Source organism: Pinus tabuliformis, chromosome J (assembly GCF_031772625.1).
Source record: "Pinus tabuliformis cultivar Carrire ecotype Pingquan chromosome J, CPIR1, whole genome shotgun sequence".
Classification (NCBI taxonomy): domain Eukaryota; kingdom Viridiplantae; phylum Streptophyta; class Pinopsida; order Pinales; family Pinaceae; genus Pinus; species Pinus tabuliformis.
The window spans coordinates 396,723,009-396,742,257 of NC_142295.1; positions in this window are offsets into that span (position 1 = coordinate 396,723,009).

The window sequence follows — 19,249 nt, forward strand, 5'->3', positions numbered from 1 at the left end:
GGTGCCCTCCGGAAGTACTGTCGAGAGTGATACAACGTCGACCTCAGGTGCCACGGGATTCCCCTCCGCAGCCACCTATGCAGATCCCTAGGAGAGGCAACTATGGGTACCAACTCGTCGCAGAAGCCAGGCGGAACAGTCGTGAGGTAAGTTCGGACAAGTAGGAGAGGGGGTATCTCTCTTCCCTGTCTTCACAGACCCTCGTGCTTAACTCCCAGATCCGGAGCTTTCCTGGTCTTCCTAACGCTATTGGATTTACTCTCTTTAATCAGACTCTTATGTTTGATGTTTTGTGTGGCCTTGGAGAGTTAACTCTCCACTCGCCTAATCCAAGGCCCTAAAATCCTAAACTTGTTGGTGTAATAACTAAAACAAAAAGTTCTAGTGGATTTTAAATAAGCGCTTGATTTTATTAGGCTGTTCTTTAAGTCAAAGGTAATGGAGGTGAAACTTGTGGTGTTTTATGGACGCAAAAGAAATTAATAAAACTTAGCTACATGCATATGCACTTTTGTTTTCGATGAATAGCAATTTCTATGAGGTTCAGAAGGCACTTGTAATATAAAAAAAAAAATTTCCTTTTTCTTTTCAGACTCCACACTCACAAAAACTAACAAAACTAAATATGCCTAAAAAGAGATGCAAATCTTACCCTAATGCAAGAACTAAATGTGGATGCACGATTCAAAGACTACTCTAAAAACAAAGAAGGAAAGTTGCTGCTTTACCAAATTTTGTCTTGCCACTGAAATGCTTAGATAGAAGATGATTTGTTACTAATCATTTCGTCCAAACAATAAAAACAAGTTTTAAGATAAAAAAAAGCAAAGCACTTTCACTTCGCAAAAAAGGAAATCAAATGAGAAGCAAGTTTAAGAAAGCGAAACTCAAAAACTTTCAAAAGATTTTCTTTCAATCACACCAAAAAGTCTTTTTCAAAGGAAAACTCTCAAAAATACTGACACTAATGATTGATAAACAAGCCACCAAACACTTTTGTGAATTGACACCTTTCAAATGATGAAAACTCAACAAAAATAAACTGTGTTCGAAAACGCTTTTGACAATCAATCCTCCAGCTATCGTCCTTCTTGGGCACTAGAACAATCGGCAAATTGCATGGAGAGGAGCTTGGCCTGATTATGCCTTGGTCCAACAATTCCCACACTTGCCTCTTGATATCCTCCATTTCAACTGTCAACATCCTGTACATGCCGATATTTGGTAGAGGGGAATCATGCAATAGGTGGATTTCGTGTTGGATTTCCCTCTTCAAAGGTAGTCCCTGCGGCTCCTGAAATAGTTCATTATAATTAGAAATTAGTTGCATTAATTCTTCTTTATGCTTCCCATCGTAGCCTTGGAATGCATCAGCGAATTCAGCCTCTTTCTCCCTTACAACCATAAGCATAAATGTTTTACTGGAATTCACCAGTCGTTTCATCTGCCCAGTGCTTACAAGGTTGGCATTAATCTTATTTTGATGAGCCTACACTATGTATTCTACCCCATCCTTGGTCATGTGATATTTATTCTCATGGCGAAACAAGACTGCTTTCCTGTCATACTGGTATGGGCTCCCTAATACCATGCCATAGATATCCAGTGGGATTACATCCATTTATACTTCATCTACCAGCTTAGAAGCAATCACAAATTTTACCTTGCACTGCTGGGTTACATTAAATTTAGCTTTATCATGTATCCATCCTAGCGGGTAAGGTTTTGGGTGTGGTTTTGTTTCTAGGCCAAGCTTCTTTACTAGGGATTCTACAATTAAATTTGCTTGCGACCCAGTATCAAACTGAGTTTCTACTTTGGTGTGATTTACTACAACTCTGATATGAAATAATTCAATTCTTTTTCTATCATTTGAAAGGGACTCATCTACAGAACTTGTGCTTTCATCTGATTTAGAATCAACAGGAGGTGTAATGGTACCTTTTGTTCCCACTGCTGTGACTAGAGCTTCATCTCCTGAATCTGATCCAAGGTCTTGCTGTGCCACTGCCACTGTTTTATACTTCCCTTTTCCTCCATACTTCTTTGGATAATTTTTTGGGTGCCGCTTCCAATAGTGATCATCATCATGGCCTTCTTTCATGCTTTGATTGTAATAAGGTTGCTCTCCCTCTTTGGTTGTTGTTGTTTTCTTCTCCTTCCCTTTACATTTCGTTTTGGATTTTCCATTGGGAGGTTTGAACGGTGGCTTTCTGGATTGGTCCGCTCTTTCATTCTTTCCCCTATTCTCAATATGAATTGCTTTCACACTAGCTGTGTCAATAGTGGTTGGTTCAAACAACAATAATGAATGCCGAATATAACTATGCAGTGAGCCAGTATACTTAGTTACAACTTCAAGTGTATCAAGTGCAATACCCAAATTCAGTGCTTGCTTCCTAAATTCTTCTGTAAAAATTTGAACATTTTTCCCTTTGACTTGCCTTAAACATTGCCAATTCATCAAAACTTTTTGTTTGTATCCTAAGGGATAAAACTGTTCCTTTAACGCAGAAGTAAAATTAGACCATGAGGAAAAGAGCTTACCCACATTTTTACTACTCTGCAATTTTCTCTCCCACCAAACAAGAGTTGTGTTTCCCAGCTATACAGAGGCTAGATAGATCTTTGCCTCATCCTCTATGATTTACTGAATCCTACAGTAAACCTCAATGTGCCTGATCCAATTGTTAAGATTTTCTGTGTTACTTTCACCATGAAACACGGGAAGATCAAATTTAACGTCTAATTAAAAAAAAAGGTTTCCTAGATGCATCCTTTGGATTTCTCTAATTATGGTGGTGAGAGGAAGAACCTTCACTCCAAAAAGGAGGAGGGGGTCTTCTCCACCATTCCCATGTGCTGAAACATGTCCTTCTAGTTTCCTCTCTTTTGCTTTCTCCAGTCTTATAACCAGCTGACTAATATTTTTTGCCATTGAATAGAAAGTCTTTCTGAAATTGTGCTCCTCTTCAATATGAGCTTCCTCTTCATCCATGTTTCTTCTCCGAGGTGCATGCCCTGCCTCTAGATCGAAAGGTTCTAAATTCCCTTCACCTCTTTGAAGCATGCCTCTTGTTAGCATGCAAACATGCAATTCACATCTAAAAGGCCCTGCTCTGATACCACTTGATCCCAGATGTTTTCACTGATAGATTTATAGAAAATAATTACATGTAAAATTGCAGCTTAACACGAAAATGTGCACATAAGAAAAGAAGAAGTAAACACATAAAAGGCATAAAAGAGGACACCAAGGCTTGATAATGGAGTTTGTCTAATTCGGACTACGTCTCCGGGGCTAGCTCAACAATGGGGAGGCCTTTCTTATTAAATGGCATGAAACAACAGAATTACATTCATCAAAATGTCCACAAGAGGCATATACCTCCAATCTACAAGATGGCCTGTGAAATGGATGCCTGAGATGGAGAGGTATGTAGCACCAAAGCTTTCCGCATCAATAAAAGGGGTTGGAGTATCTAAACTATCCAAAACATACCAATATGTGCTCTCGACCTGCAACAAAAAAACGTGTTGCAACCAAAAAAATGCCTCCTCCCGTGCTCTTCCATTGATCGTGTTTTATAATAGATTCTTTGGATATAATCCCATCCAAATCGGGGCTTGTCTGGCTCATAACAAAGGCTGGTAGAGTGGAATGATCGGCGGGTGCAACCACCTCTCAAAATGGTCTTTTTATCATTGAGGTGATAAGATCTCGAAACCCCAAAAAACTCTGACAATCCACTTCAAAACCATATACCGGGACCTCAAAAATCATTAAATCTGGTTTATTTTCCCTATCGAGTCAGTGTTGAGGTCGCAAATCGGCATATCGGGGGTGTCCCTATCCTGTTTATCAGGAAAAACCAATCACTGATCACCAATTGCCGATATCAGCGTCGGAATCCCACACATGTATCGCCCCAGGTGTCTGATAATGGTTCCGCCGATCCAGTTAATCATCGATCACACCCTACCAACACCAATATACATATATGTAAGACCTCCGATCTGGTTGCCTCTGATTTGTCGATCTGATCTGATCAAAGATCGATGATCAGGGGTTCCATTGCTCCTCACTTAAGTCCTCCTTTATGCAACCTCTGATTGTGATTTGGCCTTAAAGGCTTAAGACCCATTTTCAAAGGAAAATCTTCATTTTCTTTAAGGATTAAAGCATCCTTCTTTGTGTGATAACTTCATCATCTGGACTCGGATTGAAGTACCATTTGCATCATTGGAATCAAGAAGACGAGATCTCCTCTCTAGTCCTAAGTTGACTTCATTCTTCTCACTTTGATTTCTATGTTTTTCCATGCCATTGTATCTGAAGATCAACCTCGATGAGTTGGGTATGATTAGTGAGTTCGATTATGAGATCAAGTACATCAAAGGCAAAGAGAATAGAGTGGCAGATGCTCTTAGTAGGTAGATACACGTAAATCTCTTAACAACTATGATCTCCTATGGGATAGACTTACATGATAAGATATTGCAGGCCGGTCAGTAGGATGTGAGATATATGGAGATTATGAAGAGGTTGTAGTAGAGTATTCGTACAGGTACATATACTAGTGATAGTATAGGTACAGGTACAAGTGATAATACAGGTAATGGTATAGGTACAGGTATAGGTGAAAGTGCACATGATGTGGAATATTGCCTTACAGTAGATGGATTGATCAGGTTCAGAGACATGATATATGTTCCAGATAGTAGTGAGCTCAAGAAGGGGATCTTGAGGTAGTTTCATGCGAAACCATATTCAGGTCACCCAAGTTATCAGAAGATACTGACAACAATGAATATATTTTATTATTTTCCGAACCTAAACAGGGATGTAGCAGAGTTTGTGGCTAGGTGTTTTTATTGTCAGCATGCGAAGGAAGAGTGTAAAAATCCAAGTGGACTACTATAGCTGATTACGATTCCAAAGTGGAAATGGGAAGTCATTTCCATGGACTTCATCATTGGTTTTCTAAAGATACTGAGACAACATGATTCCATCATGGTTATTGTAGACATGTTCACAAAGGTTTCACATTTCAATCCAGTGAAGTCTACATTCTTAGCTAGCGATGTAGCACACATATTCAACATAGATTTGGTTAGATTGTATGGTGTTCCAAAGAATATTGTGTGTTAGAGTCATTCTGGTCATCCCTCCGTCAGAGATCAAAACTCTTTTTGCATTTCATTTTTAGGTGTTTCGCTCGATTCACTCACTTGCATTCCGCTAGGAGCATGCCATAAATCTGATGGAAGGGCTTTGTCATTCCTTTCCCTCATGTCTTATACCTGCTGGCTTAGGTTTTTTCATCGATGTATATTAAAGTCCATGAGAGTCAATGTTTGATATTTTAATGGGAAACGAGTCATGTCAATCATAGGTCTAGGGTTTTGAAAATTGAGTTGTTAAAGTGTTCAAATGCCAGCAGGCCATAGGGAGGTTCTACACATGTTTTCTATTTCGCAAATTTCATCATTATATCGATGAATTACAACTGTTCTTCAAAACTCTGTTTTGAAGAAAAGTCAACATTTTGTCCTTTGTAATAATTTTCAAAAGTATTCAGTTTTTGAAATCTTCAGGCGCAGCCCTGGTCTCCTTTGCCAAATTCCATGTCAGCTATCCCTGCAAAAATTTGCCAAGAATTTCATTGTTTTAGTAAAAAAAAATCAAAAGGAAATTCAAAAACAGAGTTGTATTAAAATAGAAAAAGTGTTAATGTCAAAATGTTATAAAGATGGGTCTTGGAGAGTCAAAAATTAAATCCATTCCTTTATAAAGACATTTTCATGAAGGTCAATTTTATTTGCATGCCAAGACCAAGGAGAAAGCCACTCAAAGCAAATTGGTTGAGTTGGTGTGCGATTTGGGGAAATTTAGAGGAAATTTGGCCGACACGGTGCACAGAACAGGTGGTGCGGCGCACTGGGGAGGCGCGGCGCACTGGGAGAAAATTTCTAGTGTAAATCTGAACGGGCGCGATGCACTGGGACGGTGCAGCACGTTGGGTATGCGACGTTGTGCATACACCTGAAAGCCCAAAAATGTTTCAAATTTCTCCAAATTGCCATTTATTTGCGTGGATTTTCCAGGTAGGGTCGACATCTCAATGATTCATCCATTTTTATGCTAAGTGATGGTGGTTTATGGATGATTAATGATTGAAGCAAAAATCCAAGCCCTACTTCAAACGTGCCTCAAAGGAAATTTCTGTGGTTTCCACAATTTACTGTTTTGCTACCAAAGTCACTTCTCCATCATTCCCTTCTCCCTTATTTTGTTTCTCCTAGATTTCATTCTTCCCCATCCCCTAAATCCTAAACCCCTATCCTAAATTCCCTTTCCCAAAATTGTCAAATGTGAAAACCCTAAAACCCTATTCCCACACCTAAATCCTAAACCCCCTCCCATATTTCCCAAACAAATCTCTCCCATTAATTCCTAATCCCTTGATATTATCTCCCTTTCCTAACAGTCCCTGTTTCATTGGTTTCACCCTTTGGTGGCAGAGTTGGCACGCATTACTAAAAGAGCAGCCTAAACAATTTTCATACACCATCATCTTCATCTTTAAGGTAGTTTGAAAAACAACAGTCATGACATCTGATCATTCGTCGGACTATGAAGTGGAAACCCAAAGTGACTCACCCTTGGAAGAACAGGAACCCCGGAGGCCTCATAAAGGTGGCAGACATGTTAGAGAAGAACTGACCACCCTTACAGAATTGCAGGCCTGCCCTTTTACCATGTTTTGTTTTTAGCATCAGTCATGCTATGCATTTTGTCAAAAGGTGGCTAGTGTTCAATTTCATCATGAGCTGGCTTGTGTATTCGTGTTGCACTTACATGGAGATCAAGCTATCTTAGCCAATGTCACCTTCACACTTACACCAGAATTTGTCTCATTAGCAACCGACATACCGAACATTGGTGAACCATGGAACAAGAAGCAAAAGATTGACCGACAGCATTATGAGCCATACATTAAAACCAGTTTCTTGAGGTATCTCAAGAGAGTGTTCCCATTCTGATATCCGAAAGATGAATATGCTCCACTAATGAAATTGATCATGAAATATTTCAACTGTGAGGGACGGTTCTCTCGTCTCTATGCTTATCACATCAGGTTGCTCATGCATTTCACTAGGGTATAGATGATGAGCTTTCCGTATTTCATTTACCGGAACATAGAGAGGATGACCACCCTTGTGCAGCATAAAACCCCTTAGCAGCAACTTAACAGTGTTTATCATTTTGCTCTTATTAAGATTTTGGTGGTTCATCAGCTTGAATTATAGGGCATCACTTGGGATGATTTCATCTCAAATGACTTCTTCAGAGCTTCACATGGATTATCAGAGGGGTATTCGTGAGCATAGACCGGACCAATGCACTAGTAAGGTCTTAACTGAGTAAGGTCTTAAAAACCAGGCCACTTCGCTGGGTAATCTAAGGACCTCCCTGGACCTTCCCACAACACCACCACTTATTCCACTGATCGGTCTAGGGTCGATCTCCTATCGTTGTTAATATGGAAACTCGACTCGTTAATAATTCTCTAATCTCGATTTGGTTCATCGTAATCTAGTTTATCACCGCCAAATTGACCGAAGGGAATCCTGTGTCGGCGAATCACACAATGGGCCTAAGGTTACTATCCCCCCCTTTCGTTAATCATGAAGGTGGACCTTCTCATCAATATGAGTACCATGAGACCACTAGTGTGCTGGTATTCATCACATATCAGAGAGGTAACAAACATTTGTTTGCAACGGCAAAGCGAGTGTTATCTCCACCCAGTGTGGAAGGGGCCTTGTTTCCTCCATCAAAATCACATGTACAGGACAAAGGCAAGAGGTCAATGTAGGATGAGGGGCCTTCAGGTGAAAGCGAGACTGACTTCATTCTCATTCATGATGATGATACAGATACGGGCCCACAAAGTGCCAAACTTAGGGAGATCATCTAGGAGTAGCAAACAGAGATCCAAGCCTTATCCATTGACTTGGAGAGAGCTAAGTGGACCATGAAATATTTGGAGCAGAGGAAAAAATAGCTTGAAGATCAGCAAGCAATCATGGAGCTACAGAACGTCCGCGAGAATCGACAGGCTCCACAAAGGAGAAGAATTGAGCTCACGTCATTGGAGCAAGAGATTAATGAGGATTGGGAGTCTAATCTCAAGATAGTTAACATGCACTTCGAGAGGCTGTTAGACAAGGCCGATAAGGATCATGCATTGCTGAGACACATGGCTTTCCAATACATGGCGCGAAAAAAGGTCTGCAAGGCACGAATCAGGGATTTAAAGGCAAAATTGAGGAAGGCAATAAGGAAGCAAAAGAGGCAAAGGGAGCTTGATCATATTTAGATATTGGCCAAAACCTCTTTAGCCCATCATAAAACTTAATGAAGAAGCTCCAACCCAAATTTCAAGAAATTTGGGGCATTTTTGGCATTTTGGCAAATTTTGGTACAAAAAACAAGGTTTTTCTCCCTGTGCGCCGCGCCACCTAGCGCGCGCTTTTGCTAGGGAGCTCCAAACTACAAAAAGTTTATATTTTTCGATTTGACATGAAAAATCATGACTGATAGTGCATGGCCAAGAATTTTGGGCAAGTTTTGAGTCCCCAGGGGGTCAAAAACACTCAAAAAATGACCTCACTGCCCCTATTTTGACACACAGGAAGTAGTCTTGGGAGATTAACGTTTTGGAGGGGCAAATGGGCACCAAATTCAAGAATTCCACTTGGGTTGGAAAGTAGATAGGCAGGGCTTTCCAAAAATCACACTTGGGATCAATTTTGACTTCAGGAAGTGCCTCAAAATAAGGTCCAAAGTGGCGCGATGCATACAGATTTTGGCGCGGCACACATAGGATTTTTGCTCAATTTTTCACCTTCCAGCTCAGAAATTCGGCCAGTTTGACTAGTCTTGCTTTGTGATGTAATTTTTGATCTATCATGATGTAATTGGATGAATATGATGTAATTTTTGCACTTATTTACTTGTTCTAGAGAATTCATTCACAAAAAAAGTGAAAATTTAATGAATGAATCAGTTTCCTACCTTATATAGGCAAGTTGTTTTGATTGCCTAGATTTTAGTGCTTTGTTTAGAATTGGTTGAAACAGCTCCTAGAATGATGAGCTTGACTCCTAGAGGCAAGGGAATGGGTTGGGCTAGTCTATATCATGTAATTCCTAAGTCATTTTCAGGGTTGGACACTTGGGATTGCTTTGGCATATCTTTGTACATTCTATCTCTGCATTTTTGGCTAAGGAAAGACCAGGGTTTTGCAGCATTGTTTGGGATCCATGTGGCTTTATGTTTTGATGGTGTGCTTCTCTAAGTAATTGTAAGTTCATTAGTGTTAGGTGTATCATTTTCCTATCTCTTCTTCTGAATTTGAACAAATGAGTGATTAAGGTGGAATCCATTAACTGTTATGCTCTTCCTTTGAATTTGTTTAAATTTCCATGTTTTCATCTGTTTAAGGAGAATTCTTGAAACTCTCTTGCTCTCCTTAGCTCCTCACTAGTCCGATCTATTCATTCACTCAATTTAAAGCATCAAAATGATTGCCTTCCTTGCCCTAATCGGAGCTCTGCAGAAACTGTGCCTCATCCCTGAGCCCAATTTGCCTTTCCCTGTTTCTAGCACAAAACCCCCAAAAACTTAAATCAAATCCTTTGCACTTAATACCTAGCCTAAGATTAGCTTTTATTATAGTCATCCGAGCCCCATAAATTATATTTTTCCTAGATTGACCCAGAGAGAGCCCTCTCCTGTCGTCGTAGGGCTAGCTATGAGGCTGAGCGTGGTTTGATGTGGGCCTAGAACCTTGCCTTTTCAGCCTGAGGGGAATCTAGGCTCTAACATAGTGGCGACCATACTGGGGAAGAAAATGGTTTGCTTGTTGATATCATTGGTTTTATAAGCTACAGATGGAGCCTGAAGTTATGCGAGGAAGCCTTCGAAACACTTTTGCTTTGCATTAGCGCAAGTAGATAAACACTACTTCACTCAATCTCTAGTCTAGCTTGTAATCCTGACACTTGACCTTTAAATCGCCTCAGTACCTTTGAGAATTCTAAGCTTTTGGATGATAAGTTTAGAATTTTAAAGGCTAAATAAGTTGTTTATGTTCCTTTGATTTCTTGAAATTAACACGTTGGCTTCCAAAGAGATATACCAGAGCTAATCCAGATCCAAATCCTCCCCCTTTTTACGAAAATCCCAATCTGAATTCAAGAATTGTTCGTCAAGAGAGCTCTGTGACTCCCATGTTCAAATCTCGTTCTTGCCCTACAATTTTCAAGTATCTTGAAGAGCTTGAGTTTGATGAAAAGTTTGAATTGTCATTGTTTAAAACCAAATCTAAAAACGCTCTTGAGTCTATTGTCCCGAATCTGGACTTTCTTGCTGCTCTAGAAATTGAAAAATCTAATAATTCCATTGAAAATTTCATTCTAAGACAGCTCCAAACTAACATTGAGGCTTCAAATATCATTGATTTCCTAGAAGTTGCATCTGCAACTCTTGGAGCTGTTGCAACTCCATCTAGCTCAAGGGTTCCCATGGAGCCACCTTTCATTCCCACCCTTCCCCCGTAGCCTACTATTGTTGATGAAAATTCTGTTGTAAATTCACCTCCATCTACTCCTTCTACATCCAAAATTTCTTCACCTCTGCATACACCTCCTCATTCACCTCACACATCAGCTGCACCTTCTCCTCCAACGTCTCCAAGGTTGATTTCAAATCCACCAAGAGAAATGGCTACTCGGTTTGCACCTCTCGCGCTGCCTCAAGTTTTGGGTGACATGCCTGCAGATTATCAGAGTAAAATTCCTTTGTTTTATGGCACTCCTCAAAGTACCACGACACAACAACATGTGGATAAGATGATGGATTTCTTTGAGCTTCATGAGATTGATGCAGAAAACATGACCATGAGATTATTCGTGCAGACTTTTGTAGGTGAGGTGAGAAAATGGTTCAGAGCATTAATAGCCAGAAGTATTCCCACATTAGAAGAGCTTCAAAGACAGTTTTTGGATCGCTGGGAAGTCAAGAAAGATCCTCTTCAGATCACTTCTGAATATACCAAGATCAAGCGGAATGTTGGTGAATCCGTGCAAGACTATTGTACTAGATTCAATGCGGTTTATAATGCAATTCCTGATGATTTGAGGCCAACTAGAAAGTCAGATTTGCTAAAGTTCCTGGATGGTTTTGATCTAGACATGGCTTATCAATTAAGAGAGAGAGATCCAACTACCTTAGAAGAAATGTAGAAAACCGCCGTTAGTGTTGAGGCAAATTTGAATGATAAGAGAGCTAGATTGAAAACTGAGAAGAGAGTTTCAATAAAGGAAGAAGCTTCTACCTCAGATCAGGTGCTCCGCAAGGTAGAAAATATGATTGAAAGGTTAACACTTGATAAGCCTGAACCGCAGATCCAAAATCCTAATTTTTGTGGATAGCAGCAACCTCAATTCAGGATCAAGTAGCGTGAGCAGCGAGCACAAGAACCGGCATCACAACAACACCAAGTAAAGACACCTCTTCAACAGAATTTTGTTGGTCCCGAATCTGATGATGAAGACCATGTAATAGGGGAAGAAAATCACTTTTTTACTCCTCATGATCTGCCCACCTTTATCACTGAAGATGATGAGTATGCAGAAAGTTCAGCGGTACAACAGGATGTAGATTTTATCTTGGCCAATGACACAGCTCTTGAAGAGGAGTTGGATGAGTATTAGAGAGGGTATATGCATGCCTTGTCTGGCTAGCAGCGTCAGTATTCATTAAGAAACAGAAAAGTCCCCATCAATCCAATCCATAAGAGAAAGGAAGGTCCAACATCTAAGAATGAGCCACCTGTTGCACCAAATAAAGGAAAAGAAGTTGTTGATCCAACTCCTAGCAAATCTCCATCAGCAAATGAAAGAGTCAATCAGCCAATTGTATCAAAAGATAAAGCTGAGAAGAAAGAGGTTCCAGCCAAAGAGGTAGAGAAGACTTCTGCTTTTAGTTTAGAAAATGAAATTTCTAAATTGAAGGTATCCATTCCTTTGACAGAGCTGATGAGGAACAACAGTTATAGAGGTCAGGTTTCCAAAATTTTGAATTTTGATCCAATGTCTGATATGGTGAGTGTAGAAGATGATCAACCTGAATTGATTTTTGGACCAGCATTGAATGGTGAGTCTCCGGATAGTGATGTGCCTCCTTTTTATATCAGTTTGAGAGTGCATGAGTTTTTGTTGCATAATTCTATGTCTGATTCTGGCGCCTCCCACAATCTTATGCTGAAGGCTATCATGGAAAAGTTGGGTTTGGACATTACCAGGAAGTACCATGATCTCTATTCGTTTTATTCCAGCAGGGTGAGATGTATTGGGCTTATTAAAGACTTGGTGGTTAGTTTGGATCAGATTTCGACAAAGAACATTTTGATGGATGTGGTGGTGGCGGATATACCTCCTAGATTTGGAATGCTTCTTTCCAGATCTTGGGGAGCAAAGATTAAAGGAACTATGCAGCTTTATTTCTCCTATGCAACGATTCCTGTGTTTGGTCAAATGAGAAAACTTTATCAGGAGCAGAAAATGAAATACATGATTACAAGCAAGGAGAAACCAATTAATCATCCGATTAATTATGTACATACAGATTTAGAGTCTTTTGTTTTGTATTCAGATAGTTTCAATGAGATTGATAGTTAGTTAGTTGCAGCATATGATATTCGAGAAATAGCAGATAATTTCAGAGAAGTTTTGAAGAAATAAAATCAAGAACAGGGCAATACCATTCTGCGATCAGAAAAGGATAATGGACAGAAAGCAAAAAAAATACAGCAAATAGAGTTTCAGCACTTAGAAGAAGAGGAAGATGGCCTCTGGACTATGGATTTCGATGGAGCAGTGGGAAATGATGGTGCTGGAACTGGAATTTGGGTACGCAGTCCTTTTTCTGCTCCAAACAAAGTGTCGAGTAATGTGCGGGTATGTTCTTACAAACTTGCTTTTGGTTGCTCAAACAATGAAGCTGAGTATGAGGCTTTGATCGCTGGCTTAAAAATCCTAAGAAAGTTGAACACTAAGAGGATTGTTGTATATGGTGACTTTGAATTTGTGATTAAGCAAGTTAAAGGCAAATATCAAGCAAAGCATCCTCGGATGCGGGCATACCGGAATGTTGTTCTAGACATTTTGAAGATGTTTTCAGATTACACCTTGACGTGTGTGCCTCGTATTCAAAATAGTATTGCTGATGCACTTGCTAACGCAGCAAGTAATTTGAAGATTCCTATGAATTCAAGTAATAAATTTCAAATCCATGTGAGACATCGTCTGACTGTCCCGGACAATCAGAGATATTGGCAAGTTTTCCAAGATGATGCAGAGATTGATGATTTTCTGCAAAACAAAGGTAAGTTCAAAGATACCTCAATTGATGTGGAACATGATGATGGAAAAGATGATGTGCAGATCAATCAAATGGAAGTGTTACAGCTCAAGGATAATGTGATTCCTAAAGGCTTGATACATTTGGAAGAACTCTTTGATCATGATGACGTAGCTCGCAAACCAACATTGCAACCAACAGAGAAGGGATTCGAAGAGGTGAATATTGGAACAACCGAACATCTGAAGATAGTAAAGTTGTCCAAAACATTGCCACTGAAGGTAAAGGCCAAATATATCAGTTTGTTGTCATCTTTTGCCGATGTGTTTTCTTGGGACTATTCTGATTTGAAAACATATGATACCAATATAATTCAGCACACAATTCCTATTAAGCCTAATCAGAAACCTTTCAGACAAAGTTAAGAAGGCTTAATCCAAAATTGATGCCATCAATTGAGAAGGAGATTAATCAATTGTACAAATCAGGAATAATTGTTCCCATCCATTTTTCTGATTGGATATCTAATTTGGTGCCCATACAAAAGAAGACAGGCGAGATTCGTTTGTGCATTGATTTTCGGAATCTCAACAAAGTTTCATTGAAGGATAATTATCCACTGCCAAAAATGGATCACATACTTCAGCGAGTAGTTGGATCATCTCGCATGTCACTACTCGATGGTTATTCTGGATATAACCAAATTTTAGTCTAGGAATATGACCGAGACAAAACAGTGTTCACCACTCCATGGGGGATTTTTCATTGCGCTAAAATTCCTTTCGGTTTGAAGAACGCGGGTGCCAATTTTCAGCGTGCAATGGACTTGGCTTTCGCAAATGAGAAGGATGTCTTCTTGGTTGTGTACCTTGATAATTTGACCGTGTTTTCCAAATCAAATGAAGAACACTTGTATCATTTAAAAATTGTCTTTAAAAAGTGCAGAAAATATGGTGTGTCACTGAATCCTAAGAAGAGCTTGTTTGCAATGAATGAAGGCAAATTACTTGGGCACATTATTTCAAAGGATGGCATTCATATTGATCCAGCACATGTGGAAGCGATTCAGCAAATTGACTTGCCCCAGAATAAGAAGGAGATTCAATCGTTTAATGGTAAGTTGAATTTTCTGCACCGCTTTGTTCCTAATCTTGTTGAACATCTAAGGGAGATTACAAACATTCTTAAGAAGGACAGCCAAGTGACGTGGACAAAAAAGGCTGTAAAATCTTTCAATTTAGTAAAATTGGCTCTTTCTTTAGCCCTGGTTCTAATCAGCCCGGATTATACTCAGGATTTTATATTATTTTCATTTGCTTCGGAGCATGCTATGGTGGTTGTATTAATGCAGAAAAAAGATGAGTATGAAAGATCCATTTCTTTCTTCAGTCAGACTATAAGAGATGTTGCTTTGAAATACAACATTATTGAGAAGCAAGCCCTTGCACCTATTAAAGCACTGAAAGATTTCCGCGTGTATATTCTGCATTCCCATATTTTAGCTTATGTTCCTAACGTTGCTGTCAAAGATGTTTTGGTCCAGACAAATCCTGAAGGAAGACGAGGCAAGTGGATTGCAGCCTTGCTGGAGTATGATGTCGAGATAAGGCCCATAAATCTTGTTAAAGGATAGGGATTGGCAAAGTTAATGGTTGAATCGAATCTGCACGTCTTAGACATAAATCTGATTGCTGCTATGTCTAATGAAGAGCAAAATCCGACAATTCAGGTAGCTGAAATCTTTGTTCTTTCTCCATGGTATTCAGATATCATATATGTACTTCAGAATTTTTCCGCGCCACCTGGTATGACTAGAAACAAAGCTAGAACTCTTAAGTTAAAGGATGCTATGTTTTGTATTTTGAATTCTACACTTCATTGGAAAGATCCCGGTGGAGCTTTGTTAAATTGTTTGGTGGAAGAAGAAGCGAAGCGGGTCATGGAGATTTCCATAAAGGCGATTGTGGCAGTCATCTTTTTTGGAAAACAACGGTAAATAAAATTTTGAGAGCCAGATACTATTGGTCGACATTGTTTGCTGATGTGTTCAAGACTGTCAAGAGCTATCATAACTGTTAGATTTTTGAAGGAAAGCAGAAATTACAGCCCTTGCCGCTTAAACCCATTTAGGTGAGTGCCCCTTTTCAGCAGTGGGGGTTGGATTTCATTGGTGAAATTCATCCTTCTTCTTCAGGTCAGCATCGATGGATCCTCACGGCGACAGACTATTTCATGAAGTGGATCAAAGCAATTCCTACTAGGAAAGCTACGGATGCGGTAATAATTTCATTCCTTGAGAATAATATTTTGTCTCGTTTTGGTTTCCCGAGTAAGTTAATCACTGATAACGCAGCAGCTTTCAAGTCAAAAAGGATGGTTGAGTTTTGTAATAAATATCACATTACTTTGGGGCACTCAACCACCTATAATCCACAAGGCAATGGATCGGCAGAGTCTTCCAACAAATATTTGGTTAATATCATTAAGAAGATGTTGGAAATAAACAAGAAAAGTTGGCATAAGAAGTTGGTTCATGCACTTTGGGCAGATCGAGTGAGTTAGAAGAAATCCATTGGTGTGTCCCCCTTTGAGCTAGTTTATGGAGTTGATACCGTGTTCCCTACCTCTCTTGCAGCTCCGGTAGTCAAACTTCTTCAGGAGGTTGGTAGTGAAGATGACCCAATGCAGAGGAGACTAAATCAAGTGATCCACTTGTAGCAGACATGGGAAGATGTTTTTCAAAACACATTTAAGTTGCAGGAGAGAATTAAAAAGATTTATGACAGAAAAGAAAAGGCGGACACGTTTCAGTTGGATGATGTGGTGTTAAAGTGGGATGCAAGGAATGAGGAAAAGGGCAAGCACGGTAAGTTTGAAAATCTCTGGAAAGGTCCTTTTAAGATTGCGGCATATCGGGGTTAGAATGCCTTTCTTCTGAAGGAGATGAACGAGGAAGATTGTCCCGGAGGGCCAGTCAATGGTCGGCTACTCAAGCGGTACAATTTCTGACTTATTTCTACTGTTATCATTGCCATTGTAAATACCATTTTATTTCAGTTTCATTGCAAGTGTGTGTTGTGATCTTTTCTTCAGTCTAGGGCCCGAAGTGAAGGCTATAATTCTGAAGAAAGATATCAGTTTTGAGTTCAGTTTGTCAAGTCAATTTTTCAGTCTTTTCAGTTTCATAATCAAGTCATTTTGCGTCAAGTTTTAGTCACATGAATTGTGTTAGAGTCTTGTGTTGTTTGTCGAAATAATGACTCCATAGCCCAATGGACGAAGGCACTGTCTAGCTCTCCCAGAGGTCTGCCGTTCTTGGCACCTCCAAGGAGCTACCATCCCCATTGGAGCCAATGTTAGAGTCGGTCTGGTCATCCCTCTGTCAGAGATCAAAACTATTTTTGCTTTTCATTTTTAGGTTTTTTTCTCGATTCACTCACTTGCATTCTACTAGCATGCCATAAATCTGACGGAAGGGCTTTGTCATTCATTCCCCTCATGTCTTATACCTGCTGGCTTAGGTTTTTTCATCAATGTCTATTAAATTTCATGACAGTCAATGTTTGATCTTTTAATAGGCAACGAGTCATGTCAATCATAGGTCTAGGGTTTCGAAAATTGAGTCGTTAAAGTGTTCAAATGCCAATAGGCTAGAGGGAGGTTCTACACATGTTTTCTATTTCGCAAATTTCATCATTATATCGATGAATTACGACTGTTCTTCAAAACTCTGTTTTGAAGAAAAGTCAACATTTTGTCCTTTGTAATAATTTTCAAAAGTCTTTAGTTTTTGAAATCTTCAGGCGCAACCCTGGTCTCCTTTGCCAAATTCCATGTCAGTTATCCCTGCAAAAATTTGCCAAGAATTTCATTGTTTCAGTCAAAAAAATCAAAAGGAAATTCAAAAACAGAGTTGTATTAAAATAGAAAAAGTGCCAATGTCAAAACGTTATAAAGATGGGTCTTGGAGAGTCAAAAATTAAATCCATGTCTTTATAAAGAAATTTTCATGAAGATCAATGTTATTTGCATGCCAAGACTAAGGAGAAAGCCACTCAAAGCAAATTGGTTGAGTTGGTGTGCGATTTGGGGAAAGTTAGAGGAAATTTGGCTGGTGGGACGCACTGGGAGAAAATTTCCAGGGTAACGTTTAACGGGCGCGGCGCACTGGGACAGCGCGGCGCATTGGGTATGTGGTGCGGCGCATACACCTGAAAGCCCAAAAATGTTTCAAATTTCTCCAAATTGCCATTTATTTGCGTGGATTCGACAGGTAGGTTCGACATCTCAATTATTCATCCATTTTTATGCTAAGTGATGGTGGTTTATGGATGATTAATGATTGAAGCAAAAATCCAAACCCTACTTCAAACATGCCTCAAAGGATATTGTTGTGGTTTCCACAATTTACTATTTTGCTACCAAAGTCACTTCTCCATCATTCCCTTCTCCCTTATTCCGTTTCTCCTAGATTTCATTCTTCCCCATCCCCTAAATCCTAAACCCCTATCCTAAATTCCCTTTCCCAAAACTGTCAAATGTGAAAAACCCTAAAACCCTATTCCCACACCTAAATCCTAAACCCCCTCCCATATTTGCCAAACAAATCTCTCCCATTAATTCTTAATCCCTTGATATTATCTCCCTTTCCTAACAGTCCCTATTTCATTAGTTTTCCCCTTTGGTGTCATATTTGGCACACATTACTAAAAGAGCAGTCTAAACAGTTTTCATACACCAGCATCTTCATCTTCAAGGCAGTTTGAAAAACAGCAATCATGACATCTGCGCATTCATCCGAATATGAAGTGGAAACTCAAAGTGACTCACCCTTGGAAGAACAAGCACCCCAGAGGCCTCATAAAGGTCGAAAACATGTTAGAGAAGAACCGACCACCCTTACAGAATTGTATGCCTGCCCTCTTGCCATGTTTTGTTTTCAACATCAGTCATGCTATGAGTTTTGTCAAAAGGTGGCTAGTGTTCAATTTCATCATGAGCTGGCTCGTTTATTCATGTTGCACCTACATGGAGATCAACCTATCTTAGCCGGTGTCACCTTCATACTTACACCAGAATCTTTGTCATTAGTGTTACACTAAAATTTGTCACCATGACTATTTGCAGTTAGTATGGCTTCATCAACTGTCATACTATCCTCCTTGGCAAGCCTCATACCTCTGCTCTCCATGTCAAACTCCAAGAAAGAGAGAAATTCATTAAAAATCTATATATCTCTGGGTACGTAGTTTCTCTTAGCCTTACCTGCGTGTACGCACCCCAAGTTCACAATACCTGCGTACTTGTACGCTCTGTCTATAAAGCAATGGGTGCGTACTCCTGTAAAGGTCAAAAGGCGCAAGTTTCACTCCCAAAAAGTTACTTGTGGTCATTTCTAGAGCATTCTAGAAGCTTGTTTGATGTGTATGAAGCGCCTCCAGATGGTTCATGTATCCCTACCAAAGAGGAACTTATCCCATCAAGAGGGGAGCTATCCCATCCAAAGAGGGGCTTATCCCGTTGAGGGTGGACCTGAATAACTTCCTCTAGAGCACTATAAATACAGGCATTGGGCCAAAGGGAGGAGAGGTTGAAAGCTGAACATTCCTAAGGGTAGATGCTGCTGGAATTAGGACTCCCTTGTAAAGCTTGAGAGGAGAGATTCCCATCCTTTCCTAGCCTTATTTTAGAGTGGGTGAGCTGATCAAAGTAAAGGAAAACTCTTGCTGGACCCTAGGAGGGACTTGCACAACACCAACGCTCAGGTTGTAATGGTTCCTTTTGTTTCCTCTTAATACAAATGAACTCATTTTT